The sequence below is a fragment of the Marmota monax genome, unplaced genomic scaffold, assembly GCF_021218885.2.
Source record: "Marmota monax isolate L192 unplaced genomic scaffold, Marmota_monax_Labrador192_F-V1.1 WCK01_AAM20220418_F8-fsc00293, whole genome shotgun sequence".
Taxonomy (NCBI): domain Eukaryota; kingdom Metazoa; phylum Chordata; class Mammalia; order Rodentia; family Sciuridae; genus Marmota; species Marmota monax.
Genome location: NW_026694586.1, coordinates 1,099,583 through 1,121,665, shown reverse-complemented (window position 1 = coordinate 1,121,665; position 22,083 = coordinate 1,099,583). Strand labels below are relative to the sequence as shown.

General features: G+C 34.5%; 1 pseudogene; it reads left to right on the top strand.

The window, feature by feature from the left end:
- Window positions 1–20,049: 20,049 nt before the first annotated feature.
- LOC124077211 (tigger transposable element-derived protein 2-like) lies at window positions 20,050–21,655 on the top strand (annotated as a pseudogene).
- Window positions 21,656–22,083: the final 428 nt, after the last annotated feature.

Sequence of the window (22,083 nt, the reverse complement as noted above, 5' to 3'; positions counted from 1 at the left end):
AACTCTTAATAATGACTACTGAGGAATTCTAAAATTTTATATATTTTATTTGATGACAGATGTATTAGGAAGTAGAAAATGCTAAGAAGCCCAATTATGTCACCTGCTAAGAATTCTGTCTTCTTAGATTCAATAAATAATAGATCACTCATCAAATTCCTGTAAATTTCTGTTTACTTATAATTAGGGAGAAAAATCTACTCTGTGTACCAATTCAAATATTAGTCTCATCCAAGTCACCGTAACATGCAAAGAATAATGTTTAACCAAACATTTAGCACACTGTAGCCAGTCAAGGTGATACATACAATTATCTATCACACATTACAAAGAAAATATTTATAGAATTATACAAAAGGAAATGAGAAAAGAATCAAAATGTGTCCTTACCCACCACATCCAAAAATCAACTAAACACCAAGAAATGCAGTAATGGAGAAAAAGGACAACAGATCTGTGAAATAAAATGAAACAAATAGCATAATTGCAAAAGTAAGTTTTTTCCTATCATTATTATTATTATTATTATTTGCTTAACTACGTTAATTGTAAATGGATTAAACTTTCCAGTCAAAATACAAGGATTTTCCATCTGCAGAACTTTACTTTAGATCTAAGCTAAAAGTGAAAGGATGGAAAAAGATATTCTATGTACATAACGAGTAAATTTTTTTCAAAAAGAGAATATATGGCTACATTAATATCAAAAATACTGTATAAAAATGTAGTATAAGAGATAAAGAAGGACATTATATAATATTCTTATTGTCATGAAGAAGATAACCTGAGGAGAGCTCATGAGAATGCAAATTAAATTCAACTGCCCAGACTACATGTAAACTTCCCATGGAGAATACACACTAAATTGTTATGGTAGTTTTGCATGATATAAGTTAAATAGCTACTTAGGCACATTAGAGTGAAAATGTAACATACTGAGGACAAATATGCAATGGAGCCAACCTCCTTTCAAGGAAGAGCAGTTAGATTGTTAGCAGATGTCCAAGCTAAAAAATTAAGTGAAGCTTTATAACACTTGCAGTGAAAACTTACATCATTGGACTCTATATCAAATGAAATATTCTTCTAAAGTGATGGAAAAATAGATATTTAAGATGGACAAAAAGGGGAGAATTTATTAATGAATTATTTACCCTACAGAAAATGCTTACAGTAGGTTTTAGGAAGAAATCTGACTCCACAGAGCAGCTTGGAGATGCTGATAGCACTGAAAAGCAATAAAAATAGTAAATATTCTATTCAGAATAAATGAATATTGACTGCTTAAAGGTATTATTATTATTGCTTAAGAATTTTGTCTGGGAGAGAAGGAGCACTGGGGATTGAACTCAGGGGCACTCAACCATTGAGCCACATCCCCAGCCCTATTTTGTATTTTATTTAGAGATAGGGTCTCACAGAACTGCTTAGTGCCTTGCTGTTGCTGAGTCTGGCTTTGAACTTGTGATTCTCCTGCCTCAGCTGCTGGAGCCGCTGGGATTATGGGCATGTGTCACTGCCCCTTTCAAGAATTTATATATATATATATATATATATATATATATATATATATATATATGTAAATAAATTAGTGAACTCTACAGCATCGATGTATAAGTCAGAAGGGGGATATATTTAAATAAATTTTATAATGCATTTCTATCATTTAAGAATAAGAAGGATGGAACTAGAGACAATCATGTTAAGCAAAACAAGTCCAACTCAGAAGGTTATGGGTCCCGTGTTTTCTCTCATATGAAGAAGCTAGAGAGGGAAAAGGTAAATGAAGATGGGGGTGGATTTCTTAAAATTCAAAGGGAGAACAGTTGAGAAAAAAGACCAAGAGGTAAGAAGCACAGAGGTAGGAGGGAAATACTGGGGAATGACAATTGGCCAAATTGTATTTTTAGATTGTGTGCATGTATGAATATATAACCACAAATCCCATCAATCTGTACAACTATAATGTGCCAATAAAATATGAGGAAATAGAAAAAAGAAGAAAGATGTGTAGAGAATGATTGACTTTGTGAGTCCAGTCTAAAATTACTAGGGTAGCACCTGAAAGAACAATAAAAGAGTGCATAGCTTTCTAAATAATAGATACAACCATAATGATTTAAAAATTAAGAAAAAAAAGAAAAATAATAATGTAAGCCACATAGAACAAAAAGGAGTGTAAATGGAGTGTAAATCTCATCAATTCAATATTTAAAATAGTTGTGATTATGGTAAACATAAATGCAGTAATCTTTTCAGTTAAAAGACACAAGTAGTCCAACAAGATAGAAACAAAAACCTAGCTGTATCCTCTTTGGCATTTTTAATCTAAAGGATAGACACAAAAGCTAATCAAAAGAAAGTTGTAAAGATAGTGACATCAAAAATGTAGATTTTGAGATAAAAATAATTAGTACAGATAAAAATAAATGTTATGAGGTGTTTGTTGTACTGATGAAGTAAAGCAAAACATAATTTTATGCAACTATATGTTAGCCTGAATATACATACTAAACATTGATTATCTATGGGGGGATATTGTTAAGTTTGCTCTCAGAGTAGAAGGTTCTAGCACATATTATGTAGTAAGGTATCAGTAGCAAAATAATGTCAAAATCAAGATACTGCAAAATCAGGTAACCTGAACATCAAACTTGACCAAATAATGTTTATGATTGTATTCTAAATCTATAGAATACCTATTTTTAAAATTCATTATGATGTTTTAGGTTCATTATAGTATACACAACAGTTGTATTTATTATGCCTTATTTGCACATGCACACAACATAATTTGATCAATCTCATTCTTTAATACCTTTCCTTTCCCTCTCTTCCTCTCTCCACATGATCCACTTGCTGTACTATACAGATCAATTATTATTATTATTATTCATTATTTTCATAAGTACATTATATTTATATATAAAAATGAGATCCATTGCAGTATATCCATGCATGGACATAGCATGATCTTGTAGATTTTTAGCCCCAGGATTTCCAGTGCCCTCCCCTCCTCTCTTACTCTTGAGGCTCTTTCTTCACTCTATTGGTCTTCCTCAAATACCTAATCTTTTCACTCACACATTGTACATTTAAATGAAATGATTGGTACTTCAGAAAAAAAGTCTTAACTGATTTCCAAAGAATAAAATAAAAACATTTTGTGAGTACAGAGTGAAGTGAAGCTAAATATTAAAAGCAAAAGATTTTTTATGTTTCAAAAAGAAAATGCTTTTAAGTGTGGTGTGTTTCTAAGGCAGAGATCACAATGAAACTTAAAAAATTTTACATATACTGTATTAGAATATGATATATCAAAACTTGAGATGCATGGAAACTGTTTTAAGAAGGAGACTGAAGCTTTAAAACATGGATTATCAGAAAATAGAAAAAGCTAAAATTCAGTTAACATTTGTTTCAAAATGTTAAAGGAAAGATAAGGAAATTTAACAAGAATAATATAAAAATGATATGAATTTAATAATCTAGAAGAAAATAATACAGATAATTAATCAAATGTTTATTTATCAAAAAATACATGTAATTACTTGAACAAGTAAAAATCAATGAGAAAGAAGCATTTTATCATAATGAGATAAAAAGATAGAAATGAAACTGATATCTGAAGAAATGAAACTGGATAATATGCATACATTCAATCAGCAAATTTGAAATTTTAGATGAAATGGACATGTCTATATAAACACAGAGAGAAAAAAAGATAACCTGAATAGTACAAAGAAAGTGGGAAAATGGATATATTGCTGAAATTGAATGCATTTTTAAAAACCTTCCCACAAGGAAATCAGGTATAGATACTGTCTCCAGTGACCCATTTCAAATATATAAGGAAGTAAGTAATGCCAAACTCAGAATCTCTTTCTGGGAGAAAGCACTGCCCACATCCATTTATGGGTCCACTATAATAACACTGACAAAATAAACCAAAAGAAAGATCTGAAAGAAACATCAAATAAGGGAACATGGGTAGATAGTAAAGGCCAATCTGAGTCTTGAGTATAAATCCAAAAATTCCAAACAAAATATTTTTAAACCAAATCTGGCAATGCATAAAAGATACACACACACATACACACACACACACACTCGCACACACGAATAACATATCCCAATTTAATAGGATTTTTCCAGAAAAAAAAGTTTGCTTCAAAATTAAAAATTAAATCAAAGTGAAGAAGTAATAAAATTAAGATTAATATTAAATATTCCAAATATCTATTAAGAGATGCAGGAAAAAATAATAAATTTTATTTCTAATCATAATTAAAGCATTAACTATTTAGGAATCAGAGAAAGGTGCTTCATCTGATTAAGGAAGTCTGGAAATTGTCAATAGCAAATATTTTGCTTAAGGAACATATGCAGAGACAAGTATATGCACCCCTTACTCTTCATCAAACTGCAGATTCCAATCAGTGCAATGAGGCAAGGAAAGCAAATTAAAATATTAAAATTTTCAGAGAATAATTTCAAAATTAGTAGATGACATAATTTTTATGTAAAAATTTTTGAATGTACAGCTAAGTTGTTAAGGACAAATAAGTATTCTTTTAGTATGTTTTCTGAATTTGCATTAAATACAATTATTTTGGTTTTGTGTGTAAAGATAAATTTTAATAGATACAGGTACCACAAAATTCCTACTACTAAGTCAAACAAAATATGTAATACTCTACACAGAAACTCTGAAACATTTTCAAAGAAATATTTTAAAAGCCTAAATAAATATGGTCAGATCCTTGCTCAGAATTAGAAGATTCAATGTTGCAAAGCTGTTCACTTTCACCAAAGTTACCTGTGGATTCATTTTAGTAGTAAACAAAAATCTCCAGTGTGTGTGTGTGTGTGTGTGTGTGTGTGTGTGCGTATTTGCTTGTGTGTGTGTGTGTATCTAAATTGGTAAGATGTTTTAAAAATTTTAGCATTGGCATGTTGAAGAAGGCAGAAATATTTTTGAGAACTGAATCATTAGATACCAAAAGTTATTATGAACACTTCTTAAGCTACAGTAATCAAGACAGCTTTTTATAATACAAAAATATTCACAGAAAATTAGAACTAATTAATCCTAAAACATAGCCACATATACATGGAAATTGTATTTGAAACAAACCTACTACAGATCAACTTTATATTACACCATGTGTGGAAGTTAAATATACATATGCAAACTGATGAAATCTGACTATTATTATATATCATACAAAAAAAGAGATCAATGCAGAAAATAAATAAATATTTTTGAAGTTTGTAGAGGAGACTCTCTTAATGATTTTGTCATCTGGGCACCTCACTTTCTTAGAGTGTTCTGTTTTAAAATCAAAAAGATGATTTCCATAAGTTAGATTACATTAAAATTAAAAGTATTCATTAAAATAAACTCCTTTTTAAAATTTACTCTTAAGACATTTTCCTTAAAACCATTTTTGTATTAGTTACTTTACATAAAGTTTTTTCATGGTATATGTACTGTGATTCCACATAACAAACAATCCATTAAACAGGGAATGTGCTTCACAAATTTGTCATTTTATTTATACCTCTCTCTCTCTCTCTCTCTCTCTCTCTCTCTCTCTCCCTCTCTCTCTCTCCTTCCTTTCTTCTTTCCTAAGTGAACATACCTGAAGGAGAAATAAATAAGATTGTAATGTAACATATTGAGTGAAAACTTGGAATTAAAGTAAATTTTTCTTTTTCTTTCTTTCTTTTTCTTTCTTTCTTATTTCTTTCTTTTTTAAATAAATACTCACTCTGAAAAGAAGTTAATTGTTTTAATGGAGAGATTTTCAAGTTGCTTTCTGAAAAGTAAATATTTTAATCTTTGTGGTAGGCATGGTTGGTAGATCTCTCTCACATTATTTGATTCTGCCTTTGTAGCATTAAATAAACCATAGACAGTATGTAAAAAAATCTAGTTATCAATTAATTTTTCTTGGGTCAGGTTTTTAATGTTGTATTTACAAAGTCAACACTGAACCTCATGTTGTCAAGATTTTCTCCTACATTATCTTCTGGGAGTTTTACAGTTTTGTGTTTTAAGAGAATAAAATGCAAGAAAAGAGAAGGCATACAACAATTGGTTAATTGCTTGAAAATTTAAAGAATGCCCACAAAGGAATAAAACAATTTAAAAATGGGTACTATATATGAAAAGATATTTCATGAAGGAATTTATTGAAATGTCCAATAAAATCTGAAAAAGTACATTTGTAATGATGGGAAAGTTTCTTATAATCACAATGTGCCATAAATACCCATCAAAATGGCAAAAGTAAAAATTTCAACAGTACCTTGTCATATTGACAGTATGAAGACCCATACATAGTGGTGCACACTTGTAATCCCAGGGGCTTGGAAGGCTAAAGAAGAAGGATCACAAGTCCAAAGCCAGCTTCAGCAACTCAGTGAGACCCTCAGCAACTTAGCAAAACCATATCTGAAAATAAATAGATAGATAGATAGATAGATAGACAGACAGATAATAAAAAGGGCTGGGGATGTGGCTCAGTGGTAAAGTGGCCCTGGGTTCAACCCGCATACAGAAAAAAAAACAAAGTATGAAGAAATGGGAATTCCTATTATAGATTACTTCTACTCTTATTTATACAATGAATAAGTCTATATTTGTGTATACAAAAAGAAAAATAATTATGTTCACCTGTCCATTATACTTAATAGTCCAGTATTAATTTGGTAGGACTGTCATAACAAGTACCAGAAGCTGGATGGCTTAAAAAGGAATTTATGGGATCATAGTTCTGGAGGCTGGATGTCCAAGACTGTTAGAGTCTGCAAACAAGTCAAAATAACACCTGGCATTTTGCCAGGGGAATGTTAGAGTTTGTAAACAAGTCTGGATGGTGCCTGGCAAAATGCCAGAGGGAGTGGTTTGAGAAGTAACAAAAGCAAGCCATTAAGTGTGGAGATTCCTGAGTGGTTGACTGATGTATGTAGTTTATGCTAATTAGATAAGCTGTGTGGAATGTATAAATACTGCTCCTGTCCTGCAATAAAGGGCTTCCACTCCTGCTGTATCAATCTAAACAAGTTATTCGTCACCCCCTGATTATTCTGCAGCAGCTGGACTGCGGCACAAGACGAAGAGGTTGGAGTATTGCTTCATTTTCAGAGATGTGAGAAAGGATCTGTCCCACATCCTTCCATGTCTATTTCCAAATTTCCACTTTTTTATAAAAATGGTGATACTGGATTAGCATCCTTAGCATCCACTTTGATGACCCATTTTTAACTTGATTGCATCTCTAAAGGTCCTTTCTCCAAATAAGGTCAAGTTCTGAGGTACTGGGGTTAGAATGTCAATATATGAATTAGGAGAGACGCAGTTCAACCCACAGGAGGTGCAAAACTAGAAACACTCCAGACACCTAAGAATATTTTAATGATAAATAAATTGTGGCATATCACAGAGTGGAACACCAAACAACAGTTAAAACAGATTAAATATTACTACTATATGAAAACTGCATGTCACAGTAGACTTAAAACTACTTATTTTGAAATATTGCATGATAAGTTTCTAAAATATCAGAATGCTAAAATACAGCCATAGAAATGAGAGATCAACCACTTTGGAAGGTTGCCAGAGATAGTGACTGATAAGGGCAGAGGGTAGCTTCTAAGACAGTTATTATTCTATTTCTTTTCTTTTTTTAAATCATACTCAGTTCAATAGAAGGTCAGGAACACATTTAAGGGCTGCCACTTGGATGCTAAGTTTTCTTTAAGCTAATTCTTTTAGTTGATACATAAAATCATAAAAAATATACTTGTGTTTGTGGTAACCGTGTGGTGTTTTGAACATGTATACCTTGTGTAGTGCTTAGATCAGGATAAGCATATCTGTTTTCTCAAACACTAAACATTTCTTTATGGTGAAATATTCAATTCATATCTCCTAGCTTCCTTAAATATATAATACATTTGTTATCTCTAGTCACCCTGTTGTGCAACAGTGCCCCAGAACTACTGGCTTCTATCTGACTGTAACTCCATGTGCATTGATCCACATCTCCTCATCCCTCCTTCTCAACTGCTTTCCCCAGCCTCTGGTAATAGCCATTCTTCTCCCAATTTCAATGAGATGAGATCAACTATTTTAGATTCCACATATGCGTGAGCTCAAATAGGACTTGTCTTTCTGTGACTGACTTATTTCACTTAACATAATGATCTCCAGTTCCATCCATGTTATCACAGATGACAGGATTCATTCTTTTTTAATGGCTGAATATATTATTCCTTGTTGGAGTGGTGGTCATTTGGTTATTTTCTTATGATGAATCATTGAGATACATATTTATTTTGAATGTCTTTGTCTATGTTGTGCTTCATTAAACATTAAATAAAAACTCTAGGTAGATATTATGCATATACTATATATATATGCATAGGGTATAGGCATGGATAAATACATACCAAACATATTCATAGCCTTAATGGAGCAATTGTGGAAGAATGTCATAAAGATAATTTTTTTCTTACATTCCTCTCTGTGCTTTAACTTGCTATAGAAATCATGCTTTTTAAACATAAAAAATAGAACATGTCACAGAAAGCAGTATGATGATATTATTAACATTAAATTGAAAGAAACCAATTGTTCTGAAGATCACCATCAGATAAGAGGAATTCTCTAGAATTTTCCTCTATTCAATCAACCTTTTCCACCATACTTATGAAATTTATCAAATTTATTTTAAATATGCATGCAATGTCTTGCCATTGATAGAAAATAGTAATTAGACAATAGGAAGAGTTCCTTATATATTGGACTTCTATTAGCATAAATTTGGAATTGAACCATCTTTCAAAGTCATATATTTAAAGTGTAATATAAAATAATTTAAAATGCATACCACAGTTTAAAAAAAGTAAAGAGCTAAAATATTTTCAGTAATTGTAAGTTACAGTTCATAACTTCTCAGATAATTATTAGTTTATTAAATATATACTATCCTTTAAAATACCTCCAATAATTCCTAAAATTTTGAGAAGCATCTACAGTTTTGAAGTGACAGAAGTGCTTTAAACTTCTCCTATTTTTCAATTATAATGAAAACTATTCAATGTAATTTTACATAATAAATGCTAATTATTTTGCTAGACATTTAGTATTATCCAAGTCTCAAGAAGATATTTTGGTATTAATGATTGAAAACGTGTTTTTTTTTTATTCTTGTCTACTACTACAAAAATCCATGTTCTTAACTCTTTTCAACTGGTTTTTCTTCACGTGCTTATAACGAAGTTGAAGAGATGAGATAATTTTGCTAATGAAAATGACAGCATTTCCTTCAAAATAAATTAAGGTGCATTATCAGAGTGCTAAAGTTTACATGAAAAACATGTGACTTCCAAAGAAAGTCAGTACAGTAAAATATGTCATGCATCTGAGTGCTAACTAGAGGTAAGTTCAACCTAAATCACTACAGACAGGGACTCTTGCCTGCTTTCCCTTATTTGCAGTTTATCATTAACTTGACTGAATACCTGAGACTGGGTGTTTTATAAAAGAAAGAAGTTTATGTAGCTCATGGTTCTGGAGGCTGGAAGTCCAATATTGGACAGTTGAACCTGTCAAGGCCCCTGTGCGGTGGCAAGATTGGGATATGAAGGGGCCATCAGGCACACATGGAAGAAGGAAAACACAAAGGACAGCCCTGCTTTATAACATCCCCATCTCACAGTAAACGATCCAGTTCCAAGAGTCCAAGAGAAATAACCCAGTCCCAAAAGAAAGACATTAAAGTGATTTTTAAATATACCAAAATACTGTAACACATTAATACATCTCTTTCTAAATTTGTTTTTTTAAAAAAATTGTGGGGAAGTAAGTAGTAGCTATGATATTATTAGCTAAATGAACAGTATATGTCTTTAATATAAACATTTGCTCTATTTTTTTAAAAATGTGTTTAAATAGAAATATAAAGAAAATCTGTTCTTCAATGTCAAGATGTTCCTCATGAAATTAAAAAATATATTTAAAATAATTTCATATAACAAATGTGTATTTTTGTTGAATATTGTCCCAGATAATTGCTATGGCTTTTCCTCTCTAAATATAATGTTGAAATTTGATTGTCATTGTGGTGGGGTTCGGAGATAGGGCCTTTAAAAGGTAATTAGGTCTTTGGGGGGATTAATGTCTGTCTTCTGGGGACAAGGTTATTTCTCTAGGAACTGGGCTGGTTACTGTGAGAGGAGGTTGCTATAAAGTCAGGCTACCTTCCCTGTGTGCCTATTGTCCCCTTCACCTCTCCAATGTATTAGGGCACAGCAAAGGCCCTTACCAGGTGTAGATTTCCAGTCTTGGACTTCCATAACCATGAGCTACATAAACTTCTCTCCTTTATAAAATGGACTATGAATATAAAAATATACATAAATGCTGGTACATCAAATGGAAAGCATAATTTACTTATTATATTACATGATGAGTACTTTAGTCAACTATGTATAAAATGCTATGAAATTGCAAAGAAAGGAATTTGTTCTGTGTATGAAAAAATGAAAGGGCTTTACAAAGACAAATCATAGCTTGAGAGGTTGTGTAGAGTCATGCTTTTACAGCTAAACATTTTTTTTGATAAAACATATTCTAGGTAGAAGCAATATTTAATCAATTATATGAGATATGAGACCAAAATAGAGCACTTAATCTGAATTTTCTGGAGGTTAAAGTGAAAATAATTGATGAAGAAAATATCAGTATGGAGCATTAGCTTTTGGAATGAATATAAAAGACAATATATGCTATGTTAAAGAATTTGAAACACATACTCCAAATATTAAAAGTCATTTAACTTTCATTTTATTTCTTAATTACATGCTAAAAATAATCAAATACATAATTTAGAAATATAACTTCCTAAGACTTTAATAGGTTCGTGTAATGAGTAAGGAGCTGGAAAGAGACAAAAATATTTGGTGGCTTTTATACACGTCAAAGCAAGTAATGAAGACCTAGACTGGATTGCAGAAGTGGGGGGAAAAGGAAAGGATAACTTAGAGAACTGCTCACAAAGACAAATAATGGGACATAAACTGTAGCATTTGGGGATGAAAAAGGAGAGAATTGCTTTAAAATAATTCTCAGAAATTCTGCAGTCTGGTCCTCCTAAATTAGGTGTTCAGCAAGGCATGTTTGAGGTGTAATTGTTGAATTTGGGAGTCAGTAATAGGCATGACTCATTACATCAGTGTACAGTTGGCAGTTTCAGTCATCAGCATAACTGAATTGTCCTGAATTATAACACAATGAAATAATCACAACGAAATGATAAAATATCAGACAAAGCTGCTGATAAAATCTGAATTTGAAAACTATGTCTCCAGGAAACATGTTGATTTTCAAGGGCTTCTTGGTGATAACTGTCTCAGAAATAACAAAAGAAGTTCAGGTTTCACAATAAATGTGATTCCTATCCCTTGGTATGTGAAATTTCATGCAAAAATGTTCTTGAAGCCACTTAATAAGACTGAACCCTAAAAAAATAGTATGACAAAAATATTTTGATACTTTATTAAAAATCTTGTATTACAAAATACTACATGTCCAAGTCATTTTAAATTCTAAATTCAAGAATCACCAAAGGTTAATATTAAACAGTTCAATGCAATACAATTTTTATGTGAACTTGGATTCTAAGAAAAATGTCAAACAAGAAGGAAGATGTGAGATAAATTTGAACTTGATTAGAGGAAGTACAGTCATTCAGATCATAGCTATGTATCATAGTCATGAAAATTCATGTATCAAAAAGTTATTTATTTGTGCAGAGGAGAATATAAAGAATAAGCTTAGTGGTAGCTTAATATCAGCTTATTCAGTTATAATGTTTAATATAACAAAAGCCTTAATCCTCTTTGGGTAATTAACCTCAAGTAACCAGGAAATAATATGTAAAGTAAAGGCCATTTATCATTTCCAAAAATGCCTAAAATCATTTTTTTTTCCTGAAAGATGGGTGAATACTGCTTTGATGTGGTATTAATAAATAATCTTATATTCTGAAATTGCAAGATCTGACTCTAAGATGACATGCTCTATAAGGCCATTAGTCAAAAGTAATTTAAAGTAAATTACTTATTAAGGTAATTTTGAAGTTGAATGAGAAATTCTTGACAATATTTCTTTCACTCATTTTCAATATGAAGGTTCTTTTCTAGTAATATAAAGAGAAAGCTTGCTCTTTTAATCAGAGTAAATTTTCAGGCCAAAAACTTGCATGTGAAATTGTGTTTTAAATTGTTGACTTTTTTATTTGTTTTCTAGTACTTAAAAGTTAAGTGTGTGGAATATAATGAGAATGAAAATCAGTTGTTTGAATGGCCAAACTGTATAGAAGAGAATAATTATCTAGAGGATTTTTGTTTAATTATTTTAATTTTCCAAACTAAAAATACTTGGCATCATCATTTTCCTGCATTGTTCTAACATATCCAAATGGTATAATTAAAGAGTAAAGCAATAAATGCTAAAATTCTCTGATAATTTTTCCCAGAATAGTTAAAATTTTTATAAGCATACACTCTAATTATCATAGCTTTCAAATTCATATTGACTTGGTCAAGCCAGATAAACATTTCTCTAAGATAATACAAGTATAAAAGGATTTTTGTGTCTGTTCAATGCATATTTATTGAATGAATAAATAATTCCCTAGCAACTTGATTATTTAGTGATTAACATAATTCTTAGCAAGTATTAATGTCAAGGCAAAAATTTACTGCATTTGACATATTCAACCCTGTATACATACATGTACACCATATTCTTAAACTCTTTCATATGCTGAGAATTTTCATCTGCCTTACACAAATTCCATAAGTAATTCTGCTGTATAAAATTTTACTGAATCCTCTAGTACACAACAAAACTGGCATCATTTATGCAGGGCCAAAAGAGTAAGTCAGAACACAGTCTATTAAGTATTAACTATGTAAATCTGTAAAGAGGTGATATCCCTTGAATGAAAAGTTACATAGAAAGTAATCACACATTTATCTGATTTAATATCAGTGTAGACTCTCTTCTCCCCATGAATCCTAGACTTAAAGGCAAAAGTTGGTCTTTCCCCCGGGTGGCTGCCGCTGCCACTACCAGCCTGTTCCTCCGCCAGCCGCGCCAGCCCGAGGCTGGGAAGCCCCTGGCCCGACACGCCGCTCCTCTGCAGCCGCCGTCGTCGCCGTCACTCGCGGCCGGCCGCCTGCCCTCCGCCCCGCAGAGTTCCGGGCTCCCTTGCTGGCTGCACCGCCCCGCCCCACCCCGTGCCCGCCGGGCCGCCCGCCCCGCGCCGCCCGGCGCGGTGCCGACCTGCAGCGCCCGGCTGCCTAGCGCACTCCGCCTCCGCTGGCTCTGCCCCCGGTGGTGGCAGGACCAGAGGGTCTTTGCTTGTTTCTCCAAATCAGATTAAAGTGACTAATATGTGTTTTGGACCAGCTTCAAGAGTGCATTATCATCTTGATCCCAATCAACATCAAAGCCTTTCAGGTAACAGGGACAGCAGGGACATCAGTCCACTGTCCTCAGGGTCTTGCTAAGTTGCCAAGTTTGGCTTTGAACTTGTGATCCTCCTAGATCCTCCTACCTCAGCCTCCCAAGTTACTGGAATTACAGGGAGAGTTTGTGGATTGGGATCGTTGGCTGGGCTGCGGTTTCTGTGACGAAAATCCACTCCGCAGGAGCCGCCATTTGCTTTCTGCCGGCTATATTGATGGCTATGGCTACATTGTCCGGCAGCCGCACCTAGAGGTTGGAGCTGGGCTGCTTGCCGAGCCCTGTCCTCCAAAGGCTGGACCGCAGCCTTGAGCGCCTGGGTTGCCTGTTTGCTGCTGCACCCTCGGGCAGAGCCTGCTCTGGGGTGGTTCTGCATGCCCCTGTGAGGGGACCCGTGCTTCAGAGGAGGGAGCCGGAGAGCCGCTGCGGCAGCCGCTTGGGCCCCAGGGGCTGGGCACCGGTCAGTGGTGCAGCTACGGTCGCTGACGAGTGCGGCGCCCCTGAGCGTGGGATAGAAGAAGGTACAGAGATTCAAACCAAGGGAATGAGTAGCCTGCTGAATGAAATAATTACAGAAAACTTTCCAGAAATAAAAAAGGAAACGGATATACAAATTTTAGATGCATACAGGACACCGAGCACACAAAATCACAGTAGACCAACGCCAAGATACATTGTTATGAAGATATCCAATATACAGAACAAAGAGAAAATATTAAAAGCTACAAGAGAAAGGAGGCAGATTACATTCAGGGGTAAACCAATAAGGTTAACAACGGATTTTTCATCACAGACACTGAAAGCGAGAAGATCCTGGAACAACGTATTTCAAACACTGAAAGACAATGGATGCCAACCAAGAATTCTGTATCCAGCAAAATTAAGCTTCAGGTACAACAATGAAATAAAAATCTTTCATGATAAACAAAAGCTAAAAGAATTTGCAGCCAGAAAACCAGCATTGCAAAGCATCTTGAGCAAAACACTACACGAGGAAGAAATGAAAAACAATAACCAAAACCATCAGTGGGAAGTGCCTCTATAAAAACAGAGGGCGGGGGGAAAGCTAACCATGGAGAAACAAACTAAATTACATAAAAAAAAATAAGATAAATAATCAAACATGGCTGGAAGTACAAACCATATATCAATAGTAACTCTAAACGTTAATGGCTTAAACTCTCCAATAAAGCGACATAGGCTGGTAACATGGATTAAAAAAACAAATCCAACAATATGCTGCCTCCAGGAGACACATCTGATTGCAAAAGACATACACAGGCTGAAGGTGAAAGGTTGGGAAAAAATATACCACGCACACGGTCCGCGTTAGCAAGCAGGGGTGGCCATCCTCATATCGAATAAAATCGACTTCAAGACTAAGTTAATCAAAAGGGATAAGGAAGGACATTATATACTGTTAAAAGGAACCATTCACAAACAAGACATAACAATTATCAATATTTATGCACCAAATAATGGTGCTGCGACGTTCATAAAACAAATTCTCCTCAAGTTCAAGAATCAAATAGACCACAACACAATAATTATGGGTGACTTCAACAAACCTCTCTCACCATTTGACAGATCCTCCAAACAAAAGTTGAATAAAGAAACTATAGAACTCAATATCACAATCAACAACCTAGACTTAACTGACATATATAGGATATATAAACCATCATCAAGTGGATATACTTTTTTCTCAGCACCACATGGATCCTTCTCAAAAATAGACCATATGTAATGCCATAGGGCAACCCTCAGTAAATATACAGGGGTGGAGATAATCCCATGCATTTTATCTGATAATAATGGAATGAAACTGGAAATCAATGATAAAAGAAGGAAGGAAAAATCCTACATCACATGGAAAATGAACAGTATGTTACTGAATGATCAATGGGTTACAGAAGACATAAAGGAGGAAATCAAAAAATTCTTAGAGATAAATGAAAATACAGACACAACATATCGGAATCTATGGGACACAATGAAAGCAGTTTTAAGAGGGAAATTCATCACCTGGAGGTCACTCCTCAAAAAAAGGAAAAACCATCAAATAAATGAGCTCACACTTCATCTCAAAGCCCTAGAAAAGGAAGAGCAAAACAACAGCAAATGTAGCAGAAGGCAAGAAATAATTAAAATCAGAGCGGAAATCAACGAAATTGAAACAAAAGAAACTATTGAAAAAATTAACAAAACTAAAAGTTGGTTCTTTGAAAAAATAAATAAGATCGACAGACCCTTAGCCATGCTAACGAAGAGAAGAGAGAGAACTCAAATTACTAACATACGGGATGAAAAAGGCAATATCACAACAGACGCTACAGAAATACAGAAGACAATTAGAAATTATTTTGAAAACCTATATTCCAATAAAATAGAAGATAGTGAAGACATCGATAAATTCCTTATGTCATATGATTTGCCCAGACTGAGTCAGGAGGATACTCACAACTTAAACAGACCAATATCAATAGATGAAATAGAAGAAGCAATCAAAAGACTTCCAACCAAGAAAAGCCCAGGACTGGATGGGTATACAGCGGAGTTTTACAAAACCTTTAAGGAAGAATTAATACCAATACTTTTCAAGCTATTTCAGGAAATAGAAAAAGAGGGAGCTCTGCCAAATTCATTCTATGAGGCCAACATCCATTCCGAAACCAGAAAAAGACACCTCAAAGAAAGAAAACTACAGACCAATATCTCTGATGAACCTAGATGCAAAAATCCTCAATAAAATTCTGGCAAAGCGGATACAAAGGCACATCAAAAAAAAATTGTGCACCATGATCAAGTAGGATTCATCCCTGGGATGCAAGGATGGTTCAATATATGGAAATCAATAAATGTTATTCACCACATCCATAGACTTAAAGATAAGAACCATATGATCATCTCAATAGATGCAGAAAAAGCATTCGACAAAGTACAGCATCCCTTTATGTTCAAAACATTAGAAAAACTAGGAATAACAGGAACTTACCTAGACATAGTAAAAGCTATCTATGCTAAGCCTCAGGCTAGCATCATTCTAAATGGAGAAACATTGAAGGCATTCCCCCTAAAACCTGGAACAAGACAGGGATGCCCTCTATCACGACTTCTATACAATATAGTTCTCGAAACACTGGCCAGAGCAATTAGACAGACGAAAGAAATTAAAGGCATAAAAATAGGAAGGGAAGAACTTAAATTATCACTATTTGCAGGTGACATGATTCTAAACCTAGCAGACCCAAAAGGGTCTACAAAAAACTACTAGAACTAGTACATGAATTCAGCAAAGTGGCAGGATATAAAATCAACACGCATAAATCAAAGGCATTTCTGTATATAAGCGACAAAACTTCTGAAACGGAAATGAGGAAAAACACTCCATTCACAATATCCTCAAAAAAAAAATAAAATACTTGGGAATCAACCTAACAAAAGAGGGGAAGGATTTATACAATGAAAACTACAAAACCCTAAAAAGAGAAGTAGAAGAAGATCTTAGAAGATGGAAAAATATACCCTGTTAATGGATAGGCAGAACTAACATCATCAAAATGGCGATATTACCAAAAGTTCTCTATAGGTTTAATGCAATGCCAATCAAAATCCCAAAGGCATTTCTTGTAGAAATAGATAAAGCAATCATGAAATTCATATGGAAAAATAAAAGACCCAGAATAGCAAAAGCAATTCTAAGCAGGAAGTGTGAATCAGGTGGTATAGCGATACCGGATTTAAAACTATATTACAGAGCAATAGTAACAAAAACAGCATGGTACTGGTACCAAAACAGGAGGGTGGACCAATGGTACAGAATAGAGGACACAGAGACTAATCCAGAAAGCTACAACTATCTTATATCTGATAAAGGAGCTAAAAGCATGCAATGGAGGAAGGATAGCATCTTCAACAAATGGTGCTGGGAAAACTGGAAATCCATATGCAACAAAATGAAACTGAATCCCCTCCTCTCGCCATGCACAAAAGTTAACTCAAAGTGGATCAAGGAGCTAGATATCAAATCAGAGACTCTGCGTCTGATAGAAGAAAAAGTTGGCTCCGATCTACATATTGTGGGGTCGGGCTCCAAATTCCTTAATAGGACACCCATAGCACAAAAGTTAATAACAAGAATCAACAAATGGGACTTACTTAAACTGAAAAGTTTTTTCTCAGCAAGAGAAACAATTAGAGAGGTAAATAGGGAGCCTACATCATGGGAACAAATTTTTACTCCTCACACTTCAGATAGAGCCCTAATATCCAGAGTATACAAAGAATTCAAAAAATTAAACAATAAGAAAACAAATAACCCAATCAACAAATGGGCCAAAGACCTGAACAGACACTTCTCAGAGGAGGACATACAATCAATCAACAAGTACATGAAAAAATGCTCACCATCACTAGCAATCAGTGAAATGCAAATCAAACCACCCTAAGATACCATCTCACTCCAGTAAGATTGGCAGCCACTATGAAGTCAAACAACAACAAGTGCTGGAGAGGATGTGGGGAAAAGGGTACTCTTGTACATTGCTGGTGGGACTGCAAACTGGTGCGGCCAATTTGGAAAGCAGTATGGAGATTCCTGGGAAAGCTGGGAATGGAACCACCATTTGACCCAGCTATTGCCCTTCTCGGACTATTCCCTGAAGACCTTAAAAGAGCGTACTACAGGGATACTGCTACATCGATGTTCATAGCAGCACAATTCACAATCGCTAGACTGTGGAACCAACCCAGATGCCCTTCAATAGATGAATGGATAAAAAAATGTGGCATTTATACACAATGGAGTATTATACAGCACTAAAAAATGACAAAATCATGGAATTTGCAGGGAAATGGATGGCACTAGAGCAGATTATGCTTAGTGAAGCTAGCAAATCCCTAAAAAACAAATACCAAATGTCTTCTTTGATATAATGAGAGCAACTAAGAACAAAGCAGGGAGGAAGAGCAGGAAGAAAAAGATTAACATTAAACATATACATGAGGTGGGAGGGAAAGGGAGAGAAAGGGAAATTGCATGGTAATGGAGGGAGATCCTCATTGTTATACAAAATTACCTATAAGAGGTTGTGAGGGGAATGGGAAAATAAACAAGGAGAGAAATGAATTACAGTAGATGGGGTAGAGAGAGAAGATGGGAGGGGATGGGAGGGGAGATAGTAGAGGATAGGAAAGGTAGCAGAATACAACAGTTACTAATAGGGCATTATGTAAAAATGTAGATGTGTAACCGACGTGATTCTGCAATCTGTATTTGGGGTAAAATTGGGAGTTCAAAACCCACTTGAATCAAATGTATGAAATATGATATATCAAGAGCTTTGTAATGTTTTGAACAACCAATAAAAAAAATAAAGGCAAAAGTTGTTTTAGTAAGTTTCCTTTGTTCAATTTTGATAAAAAAAATAATAACCATTATTAAGTTTTCATATACCTACTCATTTGGGGGCACTATAGCACTTACTTTTTTTTAAACCACATTTTAAAGAGTTAAATTTTAGGCTGCCGCTGCCGAGCCACCATCGGTGACACCCTAGTGCCTTCGTTCAGGCAGAATCTGGGCTCCCTCCACGATCCGGAGCTTGCTCACGCCACGGGGAGTGGCCCTGGCTAAGAAGGCTTCCCTCTGACCTCTTAATTTCAGGAGATTTCAGAGGCTGCTAGTATCTATACAGCCCTTACAGGAACTTCTATTGGCCCATGGAGGATCATCTCTCACCAGGACTATTGTAACTTTCACTGAGGTTTCCACCCCACAGCCTCTACCTTGGGTTCTGATTTCTACCAGTGAAGTTTTGTGATGCTTTCTTTAATCACGTGGCATCACCTCTTGCCCACCTTTACCCTTTCCAGTAGCAAATTACATTTGGTGTAAGTTTGTGTTGAATTAAAGAATAGAGTTTTCTGCATCTCCACGTTCACCTCATTTGCACCTCTTCTGTCCAGCTTGCCTTAACTTGCTATGATTTTTCATAAGCACTCCCCTGTGTAACCTATAGCAATCCTTGACTGGAAAAGAGCATCCCTTACAGTCCATTGCCCTACTAAGACAACACAGTGAGAGAATGAGTTTTCCCATTGTTTTTTCCTGCATGTCAAGTCCTCTATTGAGTTTATTTTCTTGCACATATCCCAAAATACTGCAACATGAGTCTTAGTGCTTTAGGGAATAACCTTCCCTGTAATGATGGCAACTATTAAGAATTTAAGAGGACTGTGTTTAGAGACTTTGGTAGTGTAGCCTTGGTTCAACTTCTAACCTCCAGTAAGACTGCAGTTCATGAAAAGACTTCAAACTAAGAGGAAGGTAGGGTTAAGATTGGAGCTTTTCCTGTTGTAGAAACTTTGTTTTAAAATGCAAGTGAAGAGATTCCTGTAGACCTTGTCAGAAAATTGGCTACTACACTAAGTCTTCAGGGCAGAGGAGGGATCTTAATACTTCATATTGTAATCTGTTTGCATTCAAATTTAAGTTATTAATTATCTTATTCCAGTAATCACCTGAAATATTAGACACTTACAATGTTAAGGAAACGTAAGTGTGTGGTGTTGACAATTAAGGACAAACTTGACATCATTAAGAAACTCGAAGAAGGTATCTCTTTCAAAAAACTTTCTGTGGTATATGGAATTGGTGAATCCACAGTTCGTGATATTAAAAAGAACAAAGAAAGGATTATAAACTATGCAAACAGTTCAGATCCTACAAGTGGGGTATCCAAACCTAAATCAGTAAAGTCATCAATATATGAGGAACTTGATAGAGTTATGATAGAGTGGTTTAACCAACAGAAAACAGATGGAATTCCAGTGTCTGGAACTATTTGTTCAAAACAAGCCAAGTTCTTTTTTGATGCTTGGGGGATGGAAGGTGATTTTAATGCATCATCTGGCTGGCTAACTCATTTAAGCAGTGCCATGGTATTCCAAAGGCTGCTGGCAAAGGAACAAAATTAAAAGGAGCTGAAACTGCTGCCAGTGAATTTTGTGGTAATTTTCAGGAATTTGTTGAGAGCAAATTTATGGTGCTGATCAAACTGGATTGTTCTGAAAATGTCTTCCATCAAGGACATTAGCTCTTGACTCTGAGCAAAGTACTTTTGAATATTGGTCAAGCAGAGAGAGAATCATTATTATGTGTTGTGCAAATGCCACTTAATCTTTGTATTGTGGGGAAAGCAAAAAAAAAAAACATGCATTCAAAGGAACTGATATTTCAAACCTTCCTGTAACTTACTTCAGTCAAAAAGGTGCATGGATAGAACAGACTGTTTTCAGAAAGTAGAGAAATATTTTGTGCCACAAGTACAGAAGCATTTGAAATCCAAGGGGTTTCTCGAAAAAGCAAGGCTTCTTTTAGATTTTTCCCCAGCACATCCAAATGAAGAACCATTGAGTTCAAATGGTTGCAGAATCATTGTGAAATATTTGCCACCCAATGTCACAAGTCTAATTCAACCAATGAGCCAGGGAGTTTTAGCCACAGTAAAAAGATACTATCGAGCAGGACTTCTCCAGAAATACATGGATGAAGGTATTGACCCAAAAATGTTTTGGAAGAATTTGACAGTGTTGGATCTAATTTGTGAAATTTCAAGATCTTGGGACATGATAAATATCAAGTACCATAACCAAAGCATGGAAAAAACTTTTCCCTGGCAATGAAGAAAATTCAGTCATGAACACTGATGAAGAAGCCATTTTTAACAGCTAACTTGGCAACAGTTTTACAAAACACAGAAGACTGTGAACATGTTGACATTGAGAATAACAATCAGTGATTTGACTCTCAGAGTAATGACTCAAGTTGTCAGGTGCTAACTGACAGTGAAGGTGCAGAGGACAGGTCAAGCCTGTAAGCAAATGCCTACCAGTAAAAAAAAAAAAAAAAAAAAAAAAAAAAAAAAAAAAGCAGAACTGAACTCAGAAACGTATTAGTCATAAAGTGCACTTCAATGGACTGAAAACTTACTGGATTATCTAGAAGAACAAGATGACATGCTTCTTTCTGATAAATTGGTATTACGGAGGCTTTGGACCATAATAAGAAGGAAACAGAAGATCCAGAATAACAAAAGTCATTCATAGTGCTGTCAGGTGTTTCAGTGTGTTTGCATCTTTGTGATTATTGATCTGCAGTGGAACTTATCTTATTTAAAGTGCTGTGGATTCTGAGGCCAAATAACTTTTATAAATAATTTTAGGATTAGATGACATTTTTGATTACTTAAATCACAACCCTTTAATGTTGATTTTAACAATTAAGGGTAGTCATGTAACTTGTCTGTCTACTGTTAATCTGTATTATACTAATTAGACCATAAGGTACCTAAGGTCAGGGATCTTGTGTCTGTCTTGTGCCTGAATTTCAATGTGTCTAATAAAGGTCCATGCACACCATAGGCACACAATAAATCTTACTTAAATTGAATTAAAAAAATAATTTTAACTTATACATAATAATTTAAAAATTGTAGTTATTAATGGGGGTATAATGGGATGTTTCAATACATGAA